The sequence below is a fragment of the Lycium barbarum genome, chromosome 4, assembly GCF_019175385.1.
Source record: "Lycium barbarum isolate Lr01 chromosome 4, ASM1917538v2, whole genome shotgun sequence".
Classification (NCBI taxonomy): Eukaryota; Viridiplantae; Streptophyta; class Magnoliopsida; order Solanales; family Solanaceae; genus Lycium; species Lycium barbarum.
Window position 1 is genome coordinate 140,370,945 of NC_083340.1, and position 12,674 is coordinate 140,383,618.

The following is a 12,674-nucleotide window of genomic DNA, read 5'->3' on the forward strand; positions in this document are numbered from 1 at the left end:
CAATGTTCTAGATCTGAAAAAGCTAACCATTGAAAGTAGGGAAATACTTCCTATTTATAGTTTTGCCTTATGGGCCTTCTATACAACATAAAACCCTTTTGACTAAAGAAAACCCTAAAAGGATAAGGTTGGGTCGTACGGTCTGATACCCGTACGATTGGCAGTACAATGTGGCAGAACGGTCTTGACGCGTGGCAATTGTGTAACTGAACACCCGGACTAACGGCCACGATCAACTCGGCTATGGAGAAACTGGACCAAACGATTTCCTTCGCTTTCTTCTGATCAACCACTTCTAGTGCGATACCTCCGGTCCGAAAGAAAGTCTTCACGCTCATGCTTGTTTCTTTCTTCCCTCGATTCCCGATCTCATCGGTCTAGCATAAATCCGATTTTTACCATATATACCATTTTAGAGTTATAGACGTTTGTTTTTTTCCTTTGGAGATGCTGAAATATAGTAGTATCACTGAGAAAACATCCAAATAAGAGGAACCATGGAGTTGGGGAGATTAGGTATAATGTTGGGCTATAACACCACAAAAGATATTTTTTATATTGTATGGTCACAGACGGATCAAATATTTAAACTCAATTGGTAAAAAATTTACGGTTTTTAGAATTGAACCTAGTGGATTTTTCATATTATGGGTTAAGATCTATAATTTATTGCAAATTTAGTAAAAAATTTACACATAAATTTATTCTCCACATCAAAAGTACGGGTTTCAATTGAACCCAGTACCTGCATGCTGCATGAGCTCGTGTTTGTGATACTATCCGCTTCCGGTCAAGTCCGCACAATTTTTTCTAGAATTTCTAGAAGACCACACACGATTAAAAGCATCCATAACTTTATAAGTTGCTTACTTTTTCTTTCAGTTATCAATACGAGAGTTTGCTCACACGCCGTAACATATTTTATGAAAGAAAATCATGTTGATAGTGACCCCATGTACCATACTACCTTGTCGTATAGCCAATATACTCACTATGTAATTCGTTAATATATAGTATCATACAACAGAGGCATTTTCCCATAACGTGTAGCAGTTTTTCGGGACATGGCCTTATGGCACAAGATCACAAAATCATTGTAGAAGAATCCTTAGAGCTATAATAGGCCCATCAGTTTTGTTTCTACTTTCTATTTGATAACAAATATACGTGTCTCACCAAGGGCAACAAATGCAGCCTAACCTTTCAAATATTGTAAATTTTCTTTTTTATTCTTTAGTGAATTTTGAAAAGAATGCAGTACTTTCTTAATTATTTATGGTGCATATTTTCTTTTTAGTCTGTCCCAAAGAAATGTCATACTCCCTTTATGGACGTCGTGGTGGAAAAATATGAGCACATACCTTTTACAGACAAACAAGTCACACTAAGTCCCACAAAAACATTAGGAAGTTCAGAAAAATTATCCATGAATATATAATTTATTTGTATATATGGGGGGTGGGGGGTGGGTGGGTGGGTTTCTCCATACATATATATTCTTTTTCTGTAGAATATGGTCATCTAGCTGTGGCAGTATATGATTATGCTCGTAGAAATGATTTAACATTAAAATTCTCGTTTTACCTTTAATTAGATGATTGATGATCACAAAAATGATTTTTTAGACATTAAATTTAAAAAGTTTTCCTTTCTTTCTTACACTTCATGTTCAGTTAGACACCACCACATAAATTTTGACAAAAGGAATAAGAGTTTATGTTACATGTGTTGAGCATGTATTTTTTTAATCCATCGCAACATATAATTCTCCTTATCAAGCCACATATATAAGATAACCAGTAAAATAATGCGATGGAGGATTTAACTACTGGCAAGGTAAGAAATAATTATATTATCAATGAATTTAAACATGTTGTAGTAGGATTCTGCCATGAAAAAATTTGCCTTATTTTTCCTGTTACTTATTTTACTTATTATGGACGATTATTTGTAGACTGTAATTCTCTTTCAGGTGACCAAATAGAGTGAGGGTACAATTTTTTAATCAATTTTATTAGTATAAAAAGCAACAATACCCTAAATACCATATGAAGTCATTGGTCTTTTTTTAATTTAATTTGAGAGCGACTCACCAAGGGACTCAAAAGCAAGAAGATCAGCATGTAAATTTTGATTAGTACTCAGAAAGCTCTTGGGAAAAGACAGGGAAAGAGACTAAAAAGTAGGAAAAAGTGTTCGTTTATCAAGAAGATCAAAAGAGTACTGGAAATAAAAAGATCACTAGTTCGAATTAGTATCAGGTATGAAGCCGCTTTCGTTGTGAAAATTTTAATTAACCTTCAACACGGGACTTTTCCACGCGAATCCGAATTTAATCGCGTCACAATGTGGTATCGAACAAGGGATGTTAAACTCCCCCCCCCCCCCCCTCCCAAACCACCACCACCAGAAAAAATAAAATAAAAAACTTTCATGTAAATTTTGATCAGTGCTCAAATAACTGTTTGTTTATCAAATTGTTCCATTATTTCAAATGTTTACACAAATAGCCAGCCTGATTTACATTGTTACTTTTTCTAACCGGTGTATGTAGATCATACATTGATTATATATATTTATACACATATTATACATGAATTATACATATACTATACATTCGTTGGCTATTTTAAGTTCAAGTAATTATGTGGGCCGGGATGCTATTTAGGTCAATTTTTCATTTAAAGTTTTAAAAATTAGTTTTAGGAGTTTTTAAAGTTTTCATTCACAAAATTCCATATGTGTTTTCATGTTCAACTTATAAATTTCAAACACTTTTTTTTCCAAATATCAACCAATTCATGTCCATGCATATCCCTTGTTTCCCTCATTCTCCTTTCTGAAGTTATGAAGCTTCAGTCATCAAATTTTTTTTGCCTCGACCTGACCCGATCACCCTATGCGACTAGCACTTTAAAAGACAAAATTCTCGATCATAATTTGACAACGTAACCTATCTTCATAGGAGCCTTTAGTCTTTTGTTTAGAGTTACTAAATAATGCCATAGAGATATTTGCTGAACTGAATCAGTTCGTTTTGTTGGATTGCCTTAACTTTCAAAATAATCAATAATTAAAGTGAATCAGAACAAATGACCTAGATCTTAAAGACTGCTGAGATGTGACTCAAGATTGACTAAAATTTCAAAAATATTTGGAATATTTGATAAGGTTAAAGGACATCAAAAAGAAGGATTGGGACAGAAAGCAATGCAACTTGAGTAATCTTATTTACCGATCAAGCCTCCTTTAAATTCTATATATTGATAGTATATTAAAAGAATTTTTATACTATTAGGTGATTTAAAATAATTATATATGCTTATTCATAAAAAGTGAAACTAGTAACCTAAAAAAGGTAACAAATTGCTTGTTATAACATATTAAATACACTAATAGTATAAATAATTTTACACCATCGTATCTAAGTTAAATCCTAAGACTAATAAAACATATGGCCACCAGAGTACAAGTGCTAATTAAATGGTAAATGAAAAGGCATATGCAAACTCTATTATTCACAGCAATAGAGGAAAAATGAAAACAATTTGATCCTTTGCTTTTTTCTTCTGTAACCGTGTTGTTTAGGTCATCTTGCACACAGTGGCGGATCTAGAATTTTCATTCAGGGTGTTCGAAAAAAAAAAAGCTAAATATAATTTATTCAAGGTGTTCAAAAGTTAATATATGCACATAAACACAGAAAATTTACCCTATATATACACTGTATGAACACCCTCGACAACATGTAGATCCGCCCCTGCTTGCACACACCTTAATTAATTTTACGAGATATTTGTTACATCCCATCAGCACAAGTGCTAGATAATTCTGTCCACTAAGGCTTGCACAGATGAGAAAAATAACCTAAAATGTTTGCCTCTGTTGATACTTAAACCTTAAACCTCATAATTCTCAACCTAATTCATTGACTACAGTCTTGTGTGCGAAAATATGCTCCTATGCTCTAAACCATATTGCCATAATTCTTAAAATAAAAACAAAAAACTTTTTGACCCTATTATACATCAGTGAATTAAGTTAATATAATTGTGTAAATCAACTCATGCATGAATTTCAATTCCTTAATTTTTTTCATGGATATGTCCAGATTCTCTATCAAATTGTCTTCCTCATTCAATTCATTGATATTTTCCAAGATATCAACTTGGCTATGCTGCTGTAAGATGGATTCTTGGGGGGGGGGGGGGGGGGGGGGGGGAGAAATCAAGAAAAACACCTTTTGATGGTGCTGAAAAGATGATTTTTGTGAGACAATAAATTGGCCACATTGAAAGGGCAAGTCCAATTAAGCCTTTCTCATCATTAAAATTGAACATTCTGAGCATTTTGGATTCTCTCCACCAAGGATATGGGAGTATTGCCAAAGAGTCATAAGCCAGGAGCTGTCGTTTCAGGATTTAGTCCAAATACAACTAATGATATTGGATGATGAGGATGATATGTTCGATGGGGATGATGAGGATGATATGCTGGACTTATGCTTTGATAAGATGGCCAATGATGGGGATCTCTCACCTAGGCAACAAAGAAGTGGAAGCAACAAAAGCAAAAAGAAGATACATGGAAGACAACATAGTTGGGATGGCAAGGTGATAGATGAATTTGTTCCGAGGCATCTACCTATGCGACTAACAAAGCAAAATCATATGACAGTTTCAACAACTTTAACAAGATTCAACAAATCCAAGAAGAAGTGATGAACTATCAAGTGTTGTTGGACAAATTTGAAGAAGAAGACAAGAGAAAAGTACTTCAGGTTACTTTAGACGGGCAAACTATCTTTTTTAGTTCATACATATATAAAATGAAGTTTGAGGTTGATAACTCAACTTTATTCTTGGCTTTTATATTTTTACATTACTTAAGTATCCTCATTTGTAATATCATCATAGAGTGTATTATAAACTCTGTGATGATGATAGAATATCAAGTTTTCTCTAGCTCTTATTTTCTTCATGTTTGTTAGTTAGTAGAGGTTTTGTTACCTCATTAAGATTAGTAAGGTAAGGCCTAGTCCCCTTTGCTTGTACTCTTATATGTGAGGTTAACTTTTATTTATTTAAAAAAAAAAAAAATCTCTCCTAGCCCTCCTAGTCCAAATGTTGATTGTTGGACTAATTTTACTCCATCACTTTTGTTTTATATAACGATATTTAACTGTACACGAAATTAAAAAAGAAATTATGAGTTTTGGCACATACCTCAAGGATTCTTAGGACCAGAAAAACATGCCATAAATAAATTGAAAAATAGTACCCTTCGATAAAAAGGTAAATTTAGTGGAATGACCAGTTTTGGAGCCTGCTATGGATTTTTAGCCATCATTTGAAAAGTAATAGAGAAATAGCTACACTTTAATGTGTAAATAAAATTCGAACAAAAACACCTTTACCTATAACTTATAAAGGTTCTCACCCGAGAAAAGGCCATAAATAGTCCCTTATCTATGTGAGTAGGTTCAAAATGGTCCCTTAACTATAAATTTACTGGTTTTAGTCCTTTAACTATCAAAAAAACTTATCAAATTTGGTCTCCATCTACTTTTTTATACAAACAGCGTACAAACTCATAAACCTTCGTGAGATTAATCATTAGACCAGAGATTAATAATTAGACCATTCCTCAGACCTATATTGTTCTCTCCTTGCTTCCTTTTCCTCAAGTTCCTCTTGTTTAAAAAAAAAAAAAAAAAAAAAAAGAGCATTCTAGCACTGGTGTCGCTCTCGAGTCTCTAAAATTCGAAAAGACAAACTCAGGCACTAGCCATTCTTTTCAAACACTACTAAAAAACTGGTAAAAACGGACGAAAAAAAACCGATGGAAAGATTGACAGATTCTGTCGGTTTTTTTAATAATTTTTTTAAATCTTTTTTTTTAAAGAAAACCGACGGACTGCGTTGATTATTGTTTTGCACAAAAATGCGCGAAAAAATATAATTATTTGTTATATAATTTTCTAAAATAAACCGATGGAGTCCATCGGTTTTTTTTTTTATATATATAAAAACAACGGAGACGGAGCCGTCGGTTTTTAGATCAAAAAAACGGTATAAAATTAAATCAATGTAAGTATATGAACAAAAAATATCAGTGGTCTCGTGGTAAAGCCCTTTAATGCCAAGGAACATACCCGGGTTTGACTCCAAGTTCCTACATTTCATTCTTTAATTTTCAAAAAAAAAAAAAAAAAAAAACGACTTGAGACCTGTCAGTTTTTTTTATTTTTTTTATTTTTAACAAAACCGACAGACTGGGTCGGTTTTAACCGACGCAGTCCGCGAGTTACGAAACGCGAGAGAGAACTTGAGGAAAAAAGTTGAGGTTAAAGAATGAACTTGAGGAAAAAGAAGCAGGGAGAGAGAAATATAGGTCTTAGGAATGGTTTAACGATTAATTTCATGAAAGTTTATGAGTTTGTTCGTTGTTTGTATAAAAAAATAGATGGAGATCAAATTTGATAAGTTTTTGAATAGTTAAAGGACTAAAACCGGTAAGTATATAGTTAAGGGACCATTTTAGACCTACTCTCATAGATAAGGGACTATTTATGGCCTTTTCTGGTTCTCACCCTATAAATTTTTCCTTGGTTTTGAGCTTATAAAAGTTTGAATACCATGAATGAAAAATCTCTTAGTGATTTTGAAACTCCAACAACTTTTGACCCCCGAGAATCATTCTTTGAGTCCCACTTGTCAATTCTTTGAGTTCCAGCACAGTTTACTAGAATTGTTCTGTATTTTAGTTTGGGGATTTTATTCAAAACTTTTTTCTTGTAAAAAATGTGGCTAAATATTAATAGCTTTTAAAATAGTAACTAATATTTGATAGCAGATGACTATTTACTTACTTCGTCCAATGAAAAGAAGTTGAGCAAGACTAGAAAGGGCCAAGTTTACTTGGGTCATTCTCACAAATGCTCTTATTCGGGGTTGGTCTTTAATATTTGTCCCTTAATTTGCTGGTCTTTAATTTTGTCCTTCGGCACTTTAAATGACTGAGAATGGCCTTGAGATCTTGGGTTCGAACTCCAGTAGAATATAATAAAAATAAAATTCACAAGACAGAATTTCATAGCAAATTAGACCTATTCGGGTAAAAGTTAGGCCGTAGAATCCCAGTGGAGTGAAAAAAAAAACATTCGTAAGGCAAGTTATGCCTTGTGTGGGATAACTTTTCATAACTTAGAACTATAGAAGTTATGCCTTATAAGGCCTAACTTGGAACAACAACATAACTAAGTTAAACCTTATAAGGCTTAACTTTCACAAAACCTTGCTTTGCAATTTGTTTTTGACTAAGGTGGGGTTCGATCAAAGACTAGCAAATTGAGGGACAAAAATTAAAGACCAGCGCGTTTGAAGGACAATCTGCGCAAAAAATTGAGTTTACTTAGCTACACTATGCACTATTAGGCCAAAGTACTATAAGATGGAAACAAATGGTTTTTCTGAATAGAACTTCTACTAGCCCAAGTGAACAAGTTGGACTTCAGAGTCCATGAAAGGGTCTTGCTATGGTTTTTACAGCAATGTTATCAACAAATTGAATGATTGCGTTATATCAGGGGCAATTTGCAGGGTTGGGGTGGTCTTTAATTTTTGTTCCTCAAATTGGTGGTCTTTAATTTTTACTCTTCGCTAAAAATTCTTTAGTTTTGGATTCGAACCCCCGCTCAGTCAAAATGTTTTTTAAAAAAATTGCAAGGTATAATTCCTCTTTTTTTTCTTTTTTTTTTTTTAACCGAGCCGGGGTTCGAACCCAGAATCTCGAGATATTAGGTGAAGGACAAAAATTAAAGACCACAGATTTGAAGGGCAAAATTAAAGACCACCCCAAATGAAGGGAAATCGGCGCAAAAAAAAGTTATATCAGTGTTAAATCACTCTTATTTTAAAGGAAAAGTAATTGGTAATGAACCCATTAAATAAAATCCATTATATTGTCCTATTATAAAATTTTAGAATAAATGGAGAACTGGTAATTTTACTTATGCTTCTCAAAACTTTCCTTGTTGCATGGGACAAGGCCGAAAAACGTCCCTATCATAGTTGATTTGTTATATCAGTATCCTTCGTTAACCTATTGACTCATAAAGGTCTTTATTATTATTTTTGTCTTAATTTTGCCCCTATCTCTAGTAGTCTTCCTTACTGGCTTGAGGTGGCTTTTAATTTTAAGGAAAACAATTCAAATTTATCCCTGGACTATGCTCTAACGTTATCCATCACTAAGTTGTGGTGAAATAAGTCCCTATCTTAAGAAAGGAGCTCAAATACGGAGCTCAAATACGCCCTTATTTGCTAACAGCTGAAGCTTTTGAGATGTTTAGCACTATGAATCACCATGTGGCTCATTTTAATCCCACTTTTTTTTTTCTTTTTCATTTCTATTTCTCTCCTCTACCACTTCCTCCCGCTGTATTGCAATTTTATTTACAGTCTCTATATTGCAATTTTTTTATTTTTTTTTCACCTATAAAATTATGATTCTTTTCTTGATATATGATTCCTTTCCTAAAAATATTCTCATACATGTGTAATTTGAAATCAGCCATCCAATTTAAAACCCACTGTTGGGAAGTACATGGTCGATATTCCCTAGCTTGGACCTGCATTTTTTCAATGTCCATTCTCTTTAGCTAAAGAAAACAAAATAGTAGCAAACTTAAATAAGGGCGAAAAATGTAAAAGAAACCAAAATACGTGTATGATGATTGGTTATAATTAACAGGATGCTGCTAGAAATAGTGATAAGTTATAGAGAGGTCTGACTAAAGTTGCATTTTACTATAACAAAAGTTCATAACTTAAAATTATCACAATTAATATGATTTATTATACGTATGTGTTATATTATATACATTGCATAAATATACATAGTTCAAACAAAGAACAATATGTCCAATTGAACCCGCATAATCTATCTTAGATCCAAAAATTCACTAGTACAATATTTGTCTTGAACAAATATTGCACGTACAAGGAAAAAAGAACATCACAGCATTCAAGAGAAGAATCAATGAAGAAGAAGAACCTGCTTACTTACTGCATTTGATATAATTTTAAAGCAGCTTGGTGTGTTTGGAAGATAGACATGCAAAAAAGAAAGATCCTTCAGTTCTCATCTGAAAATACGGGACAAAGTCATTTTTTCATAAAATATCGTATCGTAAATATAAAATACTTCTATAAATAAAATACGGGAGAGATAAAAAAGATGCAAGGTCTTTTGTATGCTTGAACTAGTCGAGCACGATCAACTGATTCATAGATATGTAGGCTTTGATTGCTTCTCCCTCCGGATTATTTTTGCTTTTTGTACGACCTATAAGAAAATATTAACTAAAATGATAATTTGATTAAATTACTCTTATTTATTTTTCTGATCTTAATTTAGTAGATTACTTTCCTTTCACCACATTAATTTCTCTCTACATTTATTATGATCAGGGCAAAGGTGAAAAAAAAAATTAATTCTATCCTTGATTTTCTAAAATAACAAGTATTTTAATTAATTATTTTTAATAACCATGATAAATAAAATGACATAGACAGAGTAAGAAATAGAAAATTTACAAAGAAAGTCATATAGCGTGGCGTTGATTTTCTTTACCTAATAGCGCTTGTTTGTGAATGCTTATTCTCGAAGTATATATTTGGTTAAACCAAATACTCCAGTACTTACGTTTAATAGTTACGTTTAATAGCCGGTCAAAAGCACTACTCCCTCAGTCTCATATTACTCGTCCACATTACGAAATTGTCAATTTACAAAACAAAATTAAAATTAATTAAATTTTTCCCGTTTTACCTTAAAATTAATTCTTTATAAAATTAATTCTTTTTGTAAGTGTAAACAGTACTGATCACATGCATAAATACTGTAAAGTTCCAAGAAAGTTTCTCCATCGTTAATCTATTTCATGTACACATGAATTTAGTCAAGAAAGTGCATTGATTGCCTAAATTCTGAACTCCGGCCCATTTTCATCTTTTATACTCCTATAGAAATGTTCTTGAGGAAACTACAATTTGGGATAAAATTTGATGACTTGTCTTGTTGCCATGTTTATTTTATGATTTAAGCATACAAATCATTCTTTTTATACGGAATTTAGGTGGGACTTGTTCCATTTTCATATAGTATTCAAGCAATTTTCATGTAGTAATATTTCGCTCCAAAAGAATTTCACGTTGAAATGTTCTCAAAATTATCAGTCTGAAAAGATTTTCGATGAAAGGATAAGTGCAATGAAAAATTCACATATGCTCTATGCTACTCCATTAACAATAAGTCAGTTTTGCATAAATGATCTGGATACCTCAACAAAAAATTGCGCAGATTGCCCTTCTTTTGGGGTGGTCTTTAAATGTTGCCCTTCATATTTGTGGTCTTTAAGTTTTGGCCTTTGCTTGAAAAATGGCCTTATACATGAGGTTCTGGGTTCGAACCTCCGCTCAGGCATAAATAATAAAAAAAAAATATTGCAAGACAAGGCTTGGGTCGCGTGTATGTTATACCCCCATTTAAACGGGTTGAAATAGAGTACAACATATTGGAGATTCCTTCATTGCTTTATTTAAGGAGTTGCCACCTAATTGATTTTAAGGTGAATTAGGACACCTAAGTATTAACTAAGGTGAAGCTAACTAAACCCCGTTAATGGTCTGCTTAACTTACGATTCTAGGTAAGGATTCTAATTATCCTAAAGGGAAGGGGTTAGGCATCCTCTAGGATCCGTTAACTACGGTTATCCGGCCAAACTTAGGTTAATTAATTAAGATTAAATATAGTGCTTAAATTTTAGGAATGACTTACAAGTATTGCTAAAGTTTTAAAGGAAAATAATGTTAGCTAAGATTTACAGAAAATATAATAATTTGTACAAAAGAAGACTTTAAACGCTATTTTAAAATAAGACTTATAAATGCTGTTTAGACTTTAAATGAAAGCAATAATAATGCTATTTAAGATAACACTTGTAGAAAATATAATAACTCGCATAAAAGAAGATTTTAAATGCTATTTAAAATAAAGCTTAAAAATATTGCTAAGACCTTATATGAAAATATAGTAAATGCCATTCAAAATAAGACTTGTAGGAAATATAACAATTTGCCTATAAATAGTAGCTTTTAAGAAGAAATTTAGCAATTTTGAACTTCAGATAAAAAATATTTATATGAATATGGTGATGTAGAAAAGTCTAGACTTATCTTTTTAATATGATGAAAAGGGCATGAGTTTTCTTTCTCTCTTTCTTTAACTTTATTTAACTATGCTTGGCTAAAAATATGTATAATCAGATCAGTCTAAAAAAAATGCTTATAAAATATACTTGGATTAATATTTACATATTAGAGACGCTTTGAAAATTTTTAAGATAGTAAAATAAAACATGATTCCCTTAACTCAAAGTATGTAGCCAAGTTATTTTGAAAATCAATTATTCTAATGAAGATAAATACTATAAGTAAAATAAAGAGGATGAAACTTATGGAATTAATCGTTAATTTTCCTTACATTAACTAACCGTTATTAAAGCTAAAACCCACTAATGTCGCTAAGGTTCATCTAAATTAGCAAAACAAAGTATTAGTCATACAAGTTAAATGCAAAAAGATAAAATAGAGGAGCAAGTAAGTTAAATGGGCTCAGCCCATTTTCAAGACTGCCATGATCATGCTACTATTGGGCTTCGGCCCAGTAATTTTCATTGTAGGGTCGTGGCCTGTTGCTGCTGTATGGGCTTAGCCCAGAATATTTTTTTATTCCGTTGCGGGTTTGGGCTGGACTCGAGAAAGGTCGCGCTGGGCTTTTCGCCCAGCATCGAAGGCGGAGGAAAACGAGTCCCTTGGACTCGTGCGCGATGGTCATGCATAAAACGAAAGAAAAGGATTAGTATACGATCAATGAATGATGTTAAACATATGAAATATAAACTCAAAACAAATCAGCAGATTGTGTATATTCTATGTATATTTTAAGTATATCTCATGTATACACACCCATAAGGATGTATAGAAGGTCAATATCGGAAAGCTTTTACCCCCGTCTTCCCGATGTTGCACAAGTTCCAAGGGATTTCATGAATCCCAGGCATGGCTAACACCGGGGAGGGTTCAAGCTTGATCCATAATGACCAATCTAACCTCCCTATTAATGTATTTTTCATGAACATACTTCAAATATACATTTATATACATATTTCAACTGAAATATATTTGCAACAGCGCATAAGATTTAAACAACCAAACTGCTAATAAACTATACACGGGATTTGCTAATACATGTTTACTCACACGAAAATACACATGATATAGACTAAGAATATTCACAATATCCAACCATTTGAAGAATTCAAATAAGGCATTTTGTATATGTTGCACGTGCATAGTTAAAAAAAAAAAGGGTGTGCTGCCAATTCATGATACCTACCAAGTCCAAACCTGACATACAAATATCTACTGAATTCAGGAGGGATTTTATGGCATTCAGGCACAGTTTCCAGCTCATATTCTTTACATTAACAAAGCAGAACACTAATATTTGTAGCAAAATATCATCACTGCCAGTGACTTACCATACTAAAGCTATAGCAAAACATCATCGCATTTCAGTTCATATTTTAGTTGTTTCCAGAAAGAAT